General features: G+C 40.7%; 1 protein-coding gene across 1 annotated transcript in view; it reads left to right on the plus strand.

Moving 5' to 3' along the window:
- otud7a (OTU deubiquitinase 7A) overlaps positions 1–14,396 on the plus strand; it is a 46,297-nt gene that overhangs the window by 3,883 nt on the left and 28,018 nt on the right. The gene's annotated exons all lie outside the window — the stretch shown is intronic.

A 14,396-nucleotide genomic window follows, 5' to 3' on the forward strand; every position in this document is an offset into this window, starting at 1 on the left:
GTCAGTTTGACAACACTAACTGCTGTGGCACGTAAGATTTTAGTGTCTTATGATTGTAATCCTCAAGGTTTCCTGGCAAATTGAACAGCTGGCTCTTGTAACCAGCCATTTGGATGTGGGGGAAGTGGCTAGCCTAGCTGTAGGGAGTTGGTAAAAGGCCAAACAACCAAAATAGCAAGATTTAAGGTGAACTTATGATCTGGTGATTCCCTAATAACTGTGTTCTGAGAAGAGACAAACTTTTAACTGGAAACAGAATTTAAAGGATCTTCTACATATGCCTTGGTGGCAGATACAACAGGGCATTCAGAGTTCCTGCTCGCTCTGTGATAATAGGTTGGTATGGGTTCAATAACATGCAAAGAGTTAGGAACACATTAGGAAAATGTGGTGTTGAAGTGAATAATGTACAGATTAATGGGAAATATAGGGAAAATTTGAGCCTTTGAAACCAAATAGTGAATCAATTAAAGGGATTTGGTGGCTCTCTTACATTGTGGGGGCATTTTGCTGGGTTCCCTTTTTCTTTAAAAGGAAGAGTCACCGCAGTTTTGTTCTATTCGCTTTCATCCTGTGACAAAACATTTCTATCCTGATCATAATTCTGATGGCCACCAAATAATAAGCAAATCTTTGGAAGAACGGTTAATTTCCACAAATGTTATGAATCAGAACAAACAAGGGGTATTTTGAAATTGTTTCCTTGGGCATCCCTCTTCACCTCGTTTGGCTAGCAACCTAATTGTCTCTCTCAAACTGCACTCGAGTTTACTAGAGTGATATATATTCATTTAATACCAAGATTATGTTCTGTTATGATTAGTTATTTGAATACTTTTTCAGCATCTTTGCATATTAAAACTTAACTGTCCTGTTAGGGTTCCTTATATTGGACAGAGGCTGTTTAGGAAGGGCTTAGCAAAGGAGAGTATAAAGGTACAAATGCTCCCTAGGGGTTTGTATACCTGACATGTTTTATTTTGAGTACTATATTAAGGATAAGGTTATGTGATACTGCCCTCTCCACCTACTTGAGTGTACATGCACAGCCATGCATGCACCCTCCCACACAATCAATCCAAAAGTGATGAAACTCTGTACAATGTTGGTATTGTGTGATGTAGATTTTGATATATAACAGGTGTCAGAATATCTTTTTATCTGTTTCCCTTCTTGTTCGAATGACCATGAAATTTCTTATTTGCCTGTGTAGTGTATTGTTTTAATAATAGATTATATTGTTACAAAGACATCTGTCAAACAGGGATTTTTGTAGGTGATTGGGTAGGAGCATCTTCAAAACAGCAGCTCTCGCAGTGGTTTGACAGTACCTATCCAAATGTGCACAAAAAAGGAGAGCCAGTGGTGACAGTGTCAAGGGTGTTAAAGGCTGACTGATCCTTTTGGGGGAGAGAGGGCTGGGTTTGCGCTCCAATTTCACAGAAGAGTTACTGTCTTGCAAATAGCTGAAGACTTAATACTAATGAAAGCTGTCAGAATATACAGAGAACTTCATAAGGGGCTTTGTAAGTGCAGGCTGGTATACGTGCCCATCTTGACCTGTCTGTTGCCAAAATCATCTACAATGGGCCTGAATATCCAAACTAGGCCACTGAGCGATGGCTCAGTCTGATGAGTTCTGTGTTGTTTTTTACAGTTACGTCCATAATTTGTCAGACGGAGACACAGTTTTTGCAGTTTTACCTCTGTACACCACCACAGTGGATTTTAAATCAAGTAATCAAGTGGTTTCTCAAAAGGGTTGCATTAACTGTTTAGGAATTAATTCAACATTAATTGTAAAACATACTTTAATGTAATTTTAATCATAAAGACTGCTTTTAATACTTGAAAGTATTTTGCAGTTAATGACTCCCTGAAGTTTAGAACCCATGAAGAACAATTGCATTCCTCCCTTGATGAGCTCTGCCAGACATTTCGATGCTGGGGAGCCCAGCTGTCTTGGGGCGAGAGGCAGGGTACACCCTGGACAGGTCGCAGTTTGAATCAATTTCAGATATTAAATCTCCTTTATTTATCATGCAAGAATGAAATGAACAGGCGTCATGTAGCCATGATGCTGCAGACTGTGTATAAAAATCACTCTAATTACTAAACATTTAACAAAATCCTCGTAAAACCTTTTAAATTGATACCATCATTGGTACCATCACTTCAATCACATATTGGCTTTGCTCCTGTGGTGATGTACAGAAAAAAAACTGCAAAAAACTGTCTTTGTCCAAGGAATTATGGACCAAACTATATCTGGGTGCAGTGTTACTGTTTACTCTGGGAGTAAATGGCAGAAGGATACACATTAGGGGAAAAAAGCAAACTGGGAGAAGCAGTATGAAGCTTTAGGTAATGTTCTCCTGGGAAATCTTTCATCCTTGCATTTGTCGCATATAGCCGCTCATGGCAACAGTATTCCCTGGTAGCAGTGGCCCGAAATAGTTTATGTTGTGGACTTGGTTTCCAGACTCCGCGGGTTTCAGTGTAATCATCTGTGGGATGTGTTGGATCTGGTCTGTGAATTCAACATAGACTGCAACATGGATTTGCCTCTAACGTCTCAGTGCCCAGTACAACAGGACATCTTCAGAGGGCACGTTCAGTCCATTCATCAAAGCGTAAAAGCAGCACAAGGGCGCCCTACACTGTATTGTTCTCCCGATTTCTCATGGTACCAAGATGAAATCATGGAAATAATCAGGCTAGCAAGATATTTTGAAGTACTGTATATCCTCTTTCCATAACTGTGTGGTCGTTCTGAAATTCAAAGAGTGAATTGAAGGGACATCATTCGAACCTGCTTTATACATTTTTTGGTCATAGACAAGTAAAGTAACAGTGTAGTTGGATAATCTGCAGGAGATGAAAAGCTTATAAACCCATCGTACAAGAGATCCTCAAGAACTGAGAGTACTCAAAGACTTGCAGGCCTTTGAGCTTGTGAGAATAGTGAAAGCAAGCACTAACAGAGGACACTCTCCCTCAGCAGAAACTCAAACAGGAAACACCAGCTGGCTTCACTTATCTCACGTGGCATCAGAAGATTCATCATATTCAGACAACAAGCATTTCTATATATCTAATCTGTGCATATCTTACCCTACGTGCTTGAAACACTCTCTGCAAGACTTTAGTATACCTGACATAGGTTGCGAAGTACTATTTATATCCACAATATGCAAGTTTTTTGTTTGCCTTTGTTTGGCTTTTTTCTTCAAATCAACAAAAGTCAAGCTCCTGCTTTGGAAGTGCTTCAGTCTGTAGTCGCAGCTGTCTGCTTGTGGCATTCTTTCTAAAAGGAACCAGTCGGGAAAAGAGGTATTGGCCGCTGCAGCAGGAAGGCTGAAGGGACTGACATTTTAAGGGGTGATGATCTTGTTCTGTGCCCCTCAGCAACCAGCTCTTTGTTTCGGTGCATGCTGTACACACAGCTGAGCTGTGTTCAGCTCTGCCAGAACCAGAAATTTAATTTCACTCCACAGTCATGTGAAAAGTCTTTACAACATTGCTTCAGTTCATTGTGGTTTGTGGATGTTCATTTATGCAGAGCTTTGTTAAGGTCCTGCCACAGCCTGTCAGTCAGGTTGAGGTTTGGACTTTTGGACATTGCAACATCTTTATTTTTTTCTTTTTCAGCCATTGTGTTATAGATTTGCTGCTGCAATTGTGATCATTGTCTTGTTGCACAAACCAGTTTTGGCCAATTTTTAGTTTTAGCAATCAGATGACGTCATATTTGACTCTAGAATACTTATCGTAGTCAAATCAATGACTGCTAGATTCCCAGGTCATGTAGCAGCAAAATAAACCTAAACATCACCTCTTGACCACTGTGGTTGACAGTTTATATGAGGTGTTAGCTCTGATGTGCTGATTTTCTGTTTCATTTGGTCTCTTCTGTCAAGCGGATGCTGCTCTTTCTTGTCTAATCTAAACTGTGCTGGCGTGTTCCTTTTTCTTTTTCTTTTCTAATTGTACTGCCTTGAACTTTAACATTTAAGATGCCGTCTGAGGCCTGTAGAGTCTTAAGATCTACCTCTCGGGGTTTGTTTGCAGTTTCTCTGAGCATTACACAGTCTGACCTTGGGGTGTATTTGCTGGGAACATTGTTGCATTGTGTCAATGCACATCTGAATGCTCCACACTAATAAACTGACAAAACTTATGCTTTTATAGAGGTGCTCACACTTGCTGATGATCATTTAATCAAGTGCATTTGATTAACAGCACCGGGCTGCTCCTTACCCCGTTTAAGTACACCCCGAGGGGCTACTTAAATTTTTAACAGGACTCCAAAATGATGTACGAGGTGCGAACTCTTGTTTTTGTCTCTGTAAATAATCCAAAACAAGCATAAAGCAGAAAAGTTGTTTGTAAACTTTAATAAAGCCTGATAGTAAGTTGTGTTTTTTTGGTTTTTTTTACCTTTTAATTGGTGTTATACGATCAAGGTCCCTCAGGTACTGTAAACAGCACATTATCCATGTTGTGGAGTGCATCATTAATCACAATTTACCTCAAATAATAATAATGTGATAATACATTTTAGCGCTAATTGACAAAATCTCTTCACTACATAAATTTGCTGTGGTGGCGGTATGCAGCGCAGTAATGAAATGCAAAGTGACATTATTGCTTCTGGCAGCATCTTTCTCACAGCAGCTAACAGTAATCTGCGCAGAGGTGTGCTTTTTTTTTAAAGTTTAAAGTATGAGAGAAGAACAAAAGGTAACGGTATGAGTGTACACTGTACGCCACTTCATTATAGACACTGTCAAGAGGTCAAGAAATTTTGCCTTGCATTAAACAAAAGTAATTAGGGTTTGACGTAAAACAGAGCGCATCGTTCCACATTGTCAGCTTACCCTCTTCCTCCATGTTCTTGTCCATGGAAGTGCTTCTCAGCAGTTGATTTCTCTGAGTGTGGGGATGCTCTCAAATCCCTGCAAAGACGTGTCATCTGTTGGTTTTTCTGATGGCAGGGTAAGTCCCGCTACTGAATAAAGTATTATGGAGGGCCAAGCAGGGACACAGCACACTCCCAGATGCTGATTGGAGAGGGAGAGACAGACATGGCGGGTGCTCGCAAAAATCTAAATGATTTACCATGATGAGCTGACACCTGGTCAAGACGTCTGCTGTCCAGTGCATTGATTGAAACAGCATGCATTCCACAGTCCACCTATTATACTGTCTAGATGATGGGATATACGCATTTAAACCAAACAGGGACCTTGAAAAATGAAACCAATGTACCGGTAGAAGTAAAAAAAAAACTGCAGTTCTTTAAAAAGCCACTTGAGGCAGTGTCCGTGTTCAGGGATTCAAATGGTTTTGGTCTCTATTGCTAATTTCTCCCTTCATAACATCTGCATCAAATATTAGTACTATTCTTTTTTAACCCACATGTTTGGATTTTGTTAAGGTTTTAAGTTAGAGATGTGGCCACTTGAATTGACATGCTTTGACATTTGCTTTGACATGGGCCTGTTGGTTTTTGCAGTGTTTTCTTCTTCTTTTAAAAAAAAATTGCATTACCTGTCTAAATAATACGGCCTGCTGCATGGAACAGCACATCGAAGAAGTCATCGGTCCAGTTTTGGTGAGTGGCTGCTTTAGCACGGATTAGCAGGCATCTGTGTTTGCGCATTGGAGTCATACAGTTTATTTTTTACAGTTTTCTAACAAATTTGTCCTCATTCGTTGATAGATCGCATCAAAAATATGGTAACTTCTAGCTCCAGGAAATTACGATGATGATGGCCATAAAGCTAACCTGATGCCCATCTTTTATCTACAGTCTGTGACGTGAAGGCGCATGCACACACTCCTGAAGCACGTATGCAGTCACCACAATTGCAAGGTTGTTATTATAGCTGCAATTAAGGAGGGACAGAGATTGAGTCTGGCTAACTGATATAAAGTCTGAATAGCAAGTGGCACTTCCACCACTCTGCAATGAAATTCGCTAATTGAATTTTGTGCTCTCAAGCAAGGACAGTCAAAGTGCTTAGTGTTTAGCTTGGCGAGACATTATAATATCCCATTACATGCATTTCCCATGCTAGGAATGTGTGCATTGTAATTTTGAAGCATGCTAATGGACTGCGTTGATTATTCGGTACCGATGCAAGGTGGAAATGAACTGTTTTCCTGGAGCTGTGCTCATTTGTTTCTCCGACATATAATTACCCCGAGTTAAATGTTTTTCCATTACTGTATTTTGCCAGTCTGTGCATTTATGTATTGGCTTCATCAATAATAGCTGTTGCTGTTGTTGTTTGCTTTTGCTGTCTTCATCTTGTACTATATTAAAATGTCTGAGCTGTGTCCATTGTTGCAAAAATAACGGGCTTGTTTTTGTGTTTCTCTCAGACCATAACTGAGAGGGTGGCTTGACATTTTGCTGTGCACAGGCATGTGAATAAGTACTGGGTTAGAATGAATGCCATCCTTTATTAGCTGTCTTCTGTGTTTTGGCAGCCCTTTGTGGAAGCACTTGCTCCGTTAGCTTTGAGATTGGTAAACACGCCGAGGGAACACTGAGTGAACATGCCACAGTGTTCCACACAAACAGGAAAACGTGTGCATATTTTGCATTCACACACACTCATGAACTCCAGAGAGGGGGATCATAGGGTGTTTATCTACCAGTGTTGAGCGCAGCAGTTTGGGCCTGTCGGTTCCTGAAACTGCTAACTGCAGCTCAGCTCACACGCTGGTGATGAAGCCACAGTTGGCTTGAGGAAGCTGCTTCTGCGAGCCAGAATATAAGATTTTATTCCCTGCTTGCCTTGAAGAATCCAAAATATTCCATCCACTAGCGGAGGGATTGCACACTTTGAAGACTGATTTGATTCAATTTGTGTTTAAACAACGAGCCCACATCTTCCATCCAACCGTGATGCATGGGTCTCATGCCACTGTTTTATAAACCAGGCTCAGGTTTTAGGTTTCAGATGTTCTGCTGACACTGAACTAGTATACTGATGGGAAACTACACTTAACAAAAATATAAACGCAACACCTTTGTTACTGCTCCCATTCCCCATGGGATGGATGTAGAGACCTAAAATTCATTCCAGATACACAATATAACCATCCCTCCCAAACAGTGGTCACAAATCAGTCCAAATGTGTGGTAGTGGGCACATCTGCCATATTGAGATAATCCATCCCACCTCACAGGTGTGCCACATCAGGATGCTGATCTGACATCATGAGTAGTGCACAGGTGTACCTCAGACTGCCCACAACAAAAGGCCACCCTGGAATGTGCAGTTTTTTTGCGCTATTGGGGGTCTGGGGACCCAGAACCGGTCAGTATCTGGTGTGACCACCATTTGCCTCATGCAGTGCAACACATCGTCGCATGGAGTCTATCAGATTGTCAATTGTGGCCTGTGGAATGTTAGTCCACTCCACTTCAATGGCTGTGCGAGGTTGTTGGATATTCGTGGGAACTGGTACACGCTGTCGTATACGCCAGGTCAAGACCCCGATGAGGACGACGGGCATGCAGTTGAGCGTCCCTGAGACGGTTTCTGACAGTTTGTGCATAAATTGTTTGGTTGTGCAAACCAATTGTTCCAGCAGCTGTCTGGGTGGCTGGTCTCAGACGATCTTGGAGGTGAACCTGCTGGATGTGGAGGTCCTGGGCTGGTGTGGTTACACGAGGTCTGTGGTTGTGAGGCCGGTTGGATGTGCTGCCATATTCTCTGAAACGCCTGTGGAGACGGCTTATGGTTGAGAAATGAACATTCAATGCACGGGCGACAGATCTGGTTGACATTCCTGCTGTCAGCATGCCAATTGCACGCTCCCTCGTTGCTTGTGGCATCTGTGGCATTTTGCTGTGAGACAAAACTGCACATTCCAGGGTGGCCTTTTGTTGTGGGCAGTCTGAGGTACACCTGTGCACTACTCATGATGTCAGATCAGCATCCTGATGTGGCACACCTGTGAGGTGGGATGGATTATCGCAATATGGCAGATGTGCCCACTACCACACATGTGGACTGATTTGTGACCACTGTTTGGGAGGGATGGTTATATTGTGTATCTGGAATGAATTTTAGGTCTCTACGTCCATCCCATGGGGAATGGGAGCAAAAACAAAAGTGTTGCGTTTATATTTTTGTTCAGTGTATATAGTGAACAGGTTGTTTATGAGCAGTATGCGCTGAGTCAGCCTCTGTGATTGCATTGTTATTTATTTATGAATGTCATTTTCTTTGCAACAGTAACAAATGTTTATCGACCAAAAATCTTTGTTTGAGCCAATCAGTCAGTTTTCTTTAACAAGAAGACACATCGCACAATGAGCAATCAGCAGAAAAACAAAGATCAGATCAGAAGAAATTGTAAATCAAAGTTGATCATTTATATGTACATTTATAAAGAGAAAAGAAAAGGAAAAACAGTCTCCTCTCATGCTGGCGTTGGGTTGAAGACTGACACCAGATGTTCTGCCATTGGCAAGTTTAGCAGTAGATTGTCACCATGTCACACTAAGTCTTTATAAAAAGGTTTCATCCACCATCGTCAGACTAAAAATGTTGAATTCTTTTCGTATTAGGTGGAAACCAATGTTAAGGCGATGAACTTTGTCATAGCTAGCTGAAGGCTGGTGATGTGTGACCTGGTGCCATAAATCAACTTCTAAGAGGAGAATGTATCAGATGTACTGCTACTGCCTTGTCAGTACTGGCCAACAGGGCTGACTACAGGGACCCTGAAACTGGTAGCTGATGGATCGGTGATAGGCCCCTGTCACACATGGCTAAAGGAAGTGAGTATTCCCCAACTGATTCTGGAGTGGTTACTGGGAATAGCTATGAAACTGTTTGCTAAAGCACCAGTCACGCAAGCTCAGAGAACAGTCAGGGATCCCCCTGGTAACCACTGCTCATTGGGGAGTTGCTCATTGCTCAATTGCTCATGGATTCCAATTGCTAAGTGATTCCTAGAGGTTGCTTGGTTGCCCCAGTGACAGCCAGCAACCACTGGCCAACTGGATGGAGAATACACATTTTTCCTACCAACCAGAGCATGTCAGTAGGTTACTGATTGTTCTTTTGGCCTATGAGACTGAGGCCTTAGATAGCTAGCTAATGATAGCTCAGTTGCAAACACCATTGCTTTGACAGTGAAGAATTACTTGTCTTTACCTCAATATTGACACGTCCACATGAAAATTACATGTAAATGTGCTTTTGTAGTTGATGCATGAATATAAGTGCAGGATTGTAGATAGTGCATAATTAAGATCTCATAAATCTAGCACCTTTACAGGTATCCCTATAGCAAAGCCAAGCCCCTCCTGCAGCCTCCTTTGAGTGCACCCTGGGTTGTTTTCTGTGTGTCTTTGCCCCCTCACTCTCTCCCTCACTTTCCTTTATGAGCTAGATTGTCTTACCAAAAAAAAAGACAAAAGGACCAAAAAATATTCTAGCACTTTTATTTTGGGAAGTTACCACAGCAATATTATAGTGTTTAGCCCAAATTTTGCACTAGTGAGGAGCAACTATGCAGAAGCGCTGCAGAGGTGGGCCGACAGTCGACTCTCGATTCCTCTCTCTGTGAGGTTACAAACTCTTTAGTTTGCACTTTCGGCATCTGCTGTTTCGGGAAAGTTAGCAGATGCCAAATGTGCAAACAAACGTACCAGTGACGTTAACTCTAATGACTTTAAACCTCAGGATCCTAAGATGGATAACGTTATTAGGGTAAACAACAGTGCACAGATAGTAGCTCAGTCGGTAAAATAGAAAGTGTTAGATGCTGACACAAACGTGACGGAGAAGAGGGAAAGAGCAGAGCTGGTGAGAAAGTAGATGAAAAACATTGCTCAGAAACTTTGCTCTCTTAACTTTGGCTGTTTATGCAAAACATGCCTTAATCCTACATTCTTTCTAATGGTTTGGCCTTCAGGGAATTATGCCTTAACTCCTTTGATCCGTGTCTTCAATAAATATTTTCCTGATGAGTTTAATGTCTAGTTTTAAGCTGTACCAACGTGATTGTCATTTTATTAATTAAGATCCCAAGAGTGAGAAGTGGATAAGGTACGGTGGGCTTCAGGACAAGTTTCTACTCTGAGAAAATCTGCACTCTTACAGTTTGATCTATCTCTCATTCATCATGTCAAGCTTAAAAACTACACATATGCACACACGAATATTTACATGCACACACATGAAGTCCAAATCATACAGAAGACAAGGCATAAGCTTGTGTGGTGCAGACTAGGGCTGCCACGATTAGTTGACTAGTCACGATTACGTCAACTATCAAAATCGTCGATGGCTAATTTAATAGTCGACATGTCGTTTGAAACTTTGTAAGATGCTGAAAGATGCAGGAAGAAGTAGTAGGATTTAAGAGTGTAATAACGGACTGAAAAAGAAGATGGCAGAAATGCATCTACAAGGATGCCAGCTGCCGTTAAACACTGAAGAAGAAGAAGAAGAAGCAGTCTCCGGTATCATAGTTGTGTCCAAATTCAGGGGCCGCATCCTTCAGAGGCCGTATTTGTAGGCCGATTACGTCACAGCAACGCAACGAAGGCTGTCCGAATTCGAAGACTCTGACAAATGCGGCCGATAAATGCGTCCTCCTTTTCCCCAGATTTGAAGGATGGGTCGGGTGTATCCTTCGTGGCCCAACCTATCCCAGAATTCATAGCGTGGCTCAGCCAGGGTGGCTGTGGCTACAATGTACAATGTAGCTGCCATCACCAGTTTCCAACAATGGCGGCAGCTACTTCGTTTTAATATAACTCTTTCTGGGTCACGAAATAAACTTTTAAGATATTTTAAGGCGAGAATGTAGCTGTGTAAACTTCAAATGTTGGCTCGATTTATCAAGACACCGCATATTTGCAAAAGTGCTCTGATGTTTTCGGAGACGTCTGTTACCCACCACCTCGGTAGCTAGTCGGGGGTTCACGGCTCACTAGAGCCGGTGAGAACACCGAACTCCCGGCACATTGTTTTCAGACCTCCCACGGTCTTTCGCTACTCAGGTTAAACATGATATATGAGTCACTTAGATAACTTAAAAATGTTATTGTTTGGCTTTTTTCAATGTTTTATTTGTTCCTGAGTAAATCGGTTGGGCTGAGATTAAAGTTATAGTTTTTACACCGCTGAATAAACATCAAGCAGAAAACTGATTAAACAGAAATGTGAAATGATCGAGAATTTACTCCAATGTCCTGTTATATATTAGGGAGCAAGGAGCAGACGGCTGAGTGTATTAAACTCCACCGAGACAATCTGCAAATTTAATAACAAGTTTAATAAACTATCATCTTGTCTTTATTTTTGGTTAGCACATACCTTAAACACTTCAAGCTGCAAGCTAATGATAGTTATATAAGAGCAGATGCATGCTGGTGCGATAAGCTGTACGTTTTACGTCCAATGGATGCATGATCTGATTAGTCGACTAATCGCAAAAATAATCGGTGACTAGTCGACTATCAAAATAATTGTTTGTGGCAGCCTACCGCAGACCCATGCACACTCAGACACAGCTATGTGACAAGTGTTGATCTGTGTGGAGGTGTGGCGTGAAATTATGGCTTTGCAGTTTTAACTAACTTGTGAATATCAAAAGGATGATATTGATATAATGCATCAATGGGGAAATTTGATCATTTTAATTAAAAAGATTGGAATCTTTCCCCCCTTTTTTGGTTTTCTAATGGGTGGCGATGAACTGAGAAGGCAAAACTGGTTGTTTCTCATAGCTAGCTGAAGGCTGGTGATGTGTGACATGGCGCCGTGAATCACCTTCTCAGAGAAGAATGTTTCAGATCAGCCCAATCAGATCAAACCAAGCTAGATTTGGAGTATGGAGAGGTAATGAAAGACATGCCAGTCTTCCTGCGTAGCCAGAGTGCCATCAGATAATTTGGATACTGATGTTTATATGTTGTTTTAAAGAGCAAAATTTGTTAAAACATGCACCAAACCTGGACTTTGTTTGCGTGTGTGTTTTCTGTCTTCTTCTGAGAGATAAACATAAAATCGTAATATTTAATATTTGAAATTAATGGGAAATTGACAGCTTTGTGCTACAATTCTGCCGAGTGCACAGTATTTTCTGTTGTAATACAAACTGTGTAGTTCTCTTCAATGTAGTTTCACCTGATGCTAAATTATTTCTTTGGATGTAATAACAAGCAGCTTATAAAAATTACTGACATTCATCTAGTGTCATTGGTAGGTACTGGATTGTGAAATCAGCTTTACAAAGCTTTTCTTTCTTTTTACCACTTATATATACAATTTTTTCCAGTGACAATGCCATCAATGGACCAAAATAGAGTATTTCTTGTGTAATGTGTATTTTTTTTGTTCCCTCCTCTGAATAGTATACCGTATGTGTGTTTGCTCTCCTCTGATTAGAAGCAGTGCTTGGTGGTTGTTGAAAGCATGCTGTAAGGAGGAGGCAATCAAAATCCAAAGTGGAAGCAGACAGGGCATTTTTATGGCCATATAACCCATGAACAAACTGAAAATTAATGAAATCTAACAGTCTGCAAAGCATGTAACCAATTGGTTGTGTAATCTGACAGCTACATTAAATCACATTTAAAAAAGCTGGAAATCTAAATCAGAACAGGGGCAGGCTTTTGAAAATCCTGTTTGAGAGCATAACTGCACATGCATGCACTGCTGCTGACCTCATATAGGGTTTGCTGCCTGGCTATTTTCCAGTTATGGAGCAGATGCAGTGCAAAGAGTAGAGTGTGAGTGTTTGTACAGTATGTTCACCTCCCACCTGCTGTGTATCAGCCTTGCACGTGGGCGATCAGCGCTCACTATGGAGACAATTATCTCAGCTATAACTCATCATCTCGCTGTAAAATGGTTACATACACATGCACATCATGGAAAGAAAAGAGGCTGGTGGCACATTTTCACATAATGGCGTAATTTATGGAAAATGACATCTTTAATAGATGACAAATAATCTGTGTGGAACAAATTGCGTTGAATTGATTTTTCCTGTCCATTTAACTATTCGCAAAGAGAGAACTGCACTTTTTCCTTAGGTGTTTTTTTTTTTTTTTAGATTCACTCACAGTTACCTAATTTCACACATTTTAATCACCCAATACGCAGTGTTGAACATATCAACGGAAGTAGTGGGTGGGACCCCGACTGTGAGTATTAGCTTAGTGTTGAGGTAAAAAAATAAGTTCAAAAATAATGCCGCATTTCTTAGATAAGATAAGATAGAACTTTATTAATCCCTCGGGTGGGTTCCTCTGGGAAATTCGACTTCTTAAAAGGTTCATTAAAATTCAGTGGCTATAAGGGCCGTTAAGTAAAGGATTCACGCAGGTAGCTTTATTTACTGGTGGTGTATAGTTCGATAAATCATCTTAAATGCCACCCAATAAAAAGCATCTTTGGTATTTCAGTTATAAACATTAGGAACGAATTACTCTCTGTAGGGTGGATCCGTCAACTCCATGGGTTGGTCTGTTGATAATAATTAAGTTGTTGTCTATCAAAACTTGTAACTGAGCTAAACTCTATATCTAATTAATTTTGTTTTGTAAATGCAGTTAAAATACACACTTTGACTCTATTCTGTTATTTGCGTATCTGTCTGCTACTCGAAAGTTGAGGGAGAGTGAACACAAACACTTAGAGATAGTGGCTGTTGCAAGACCACAAGTTTTTTTGTTTTTTTTTTCACTTCTAGCCTGCAAGTAGAAGTGTTCAGACCACAAGATCAAAGTTACAGAACATACAGCTTGCAGCAAACGAGTTTCTCTCTGAGACAGATATATAGAGTACTGGCATAAAAGGGTACTTATTAGCAGGCGTCGAAAGTTCAGCATGTACTCAACATATATTGGGACTGGTGAGCTTCTTTTGGAAACTATGAAAAGTCTTTTTTTTAACCTCTCAGTAGTTTTAGAAACAAAAGAAGTATTCTGGACATGAATTAACAGCTATAATAATACTGTAAAATATTATTGCATATTATTAAAATAAAGCTTTCTAAGGTTACCAAGCTAACCCTAGTTCTCTGAAATTCAAGTGAGATTTTTTTTTTTTTTTATCTATGGGAAGCACCTTCTGTGATTGGTCATGCCATACGACGCTTCCCATAGTCAGATGTGAAAGAGAAGAACATCTACTTAGACAAAAATGATTTTTTTTCCTGTCAGTGTCACCAATCCACCAGTGAAAGAATTATAAACAAAGGAAAGCTGGAGCTGAGGCGGCAAAGCATTTCACCATTCATTCATCGTAAGACTGATGGTCTGTTTGTGGGCTCCTAATACCCAAGTGTTTTTTAGCAACTCCAAATTTTAACACTTACATTTTGAGCTATTAATCGTAAATGGCAGA

This window comes from Mchenga conophoros, linkage group LG7 (assembly GCF_057382185.1).
Source record: "Mchenga conophoros isolate Kocher_MC1m ecotype Shallow Benthic linkage group LG7, M_conophoros_male_GT1.1, whole genome shotgun sequence".
Classification (NCBI taxonomy): domain Eukaryota; kingdom Metazoa; phylum Chordata; class Actinopteri; order Cichliformes; family Cichlidae; genus Mchenga; species Mchenga conophoros.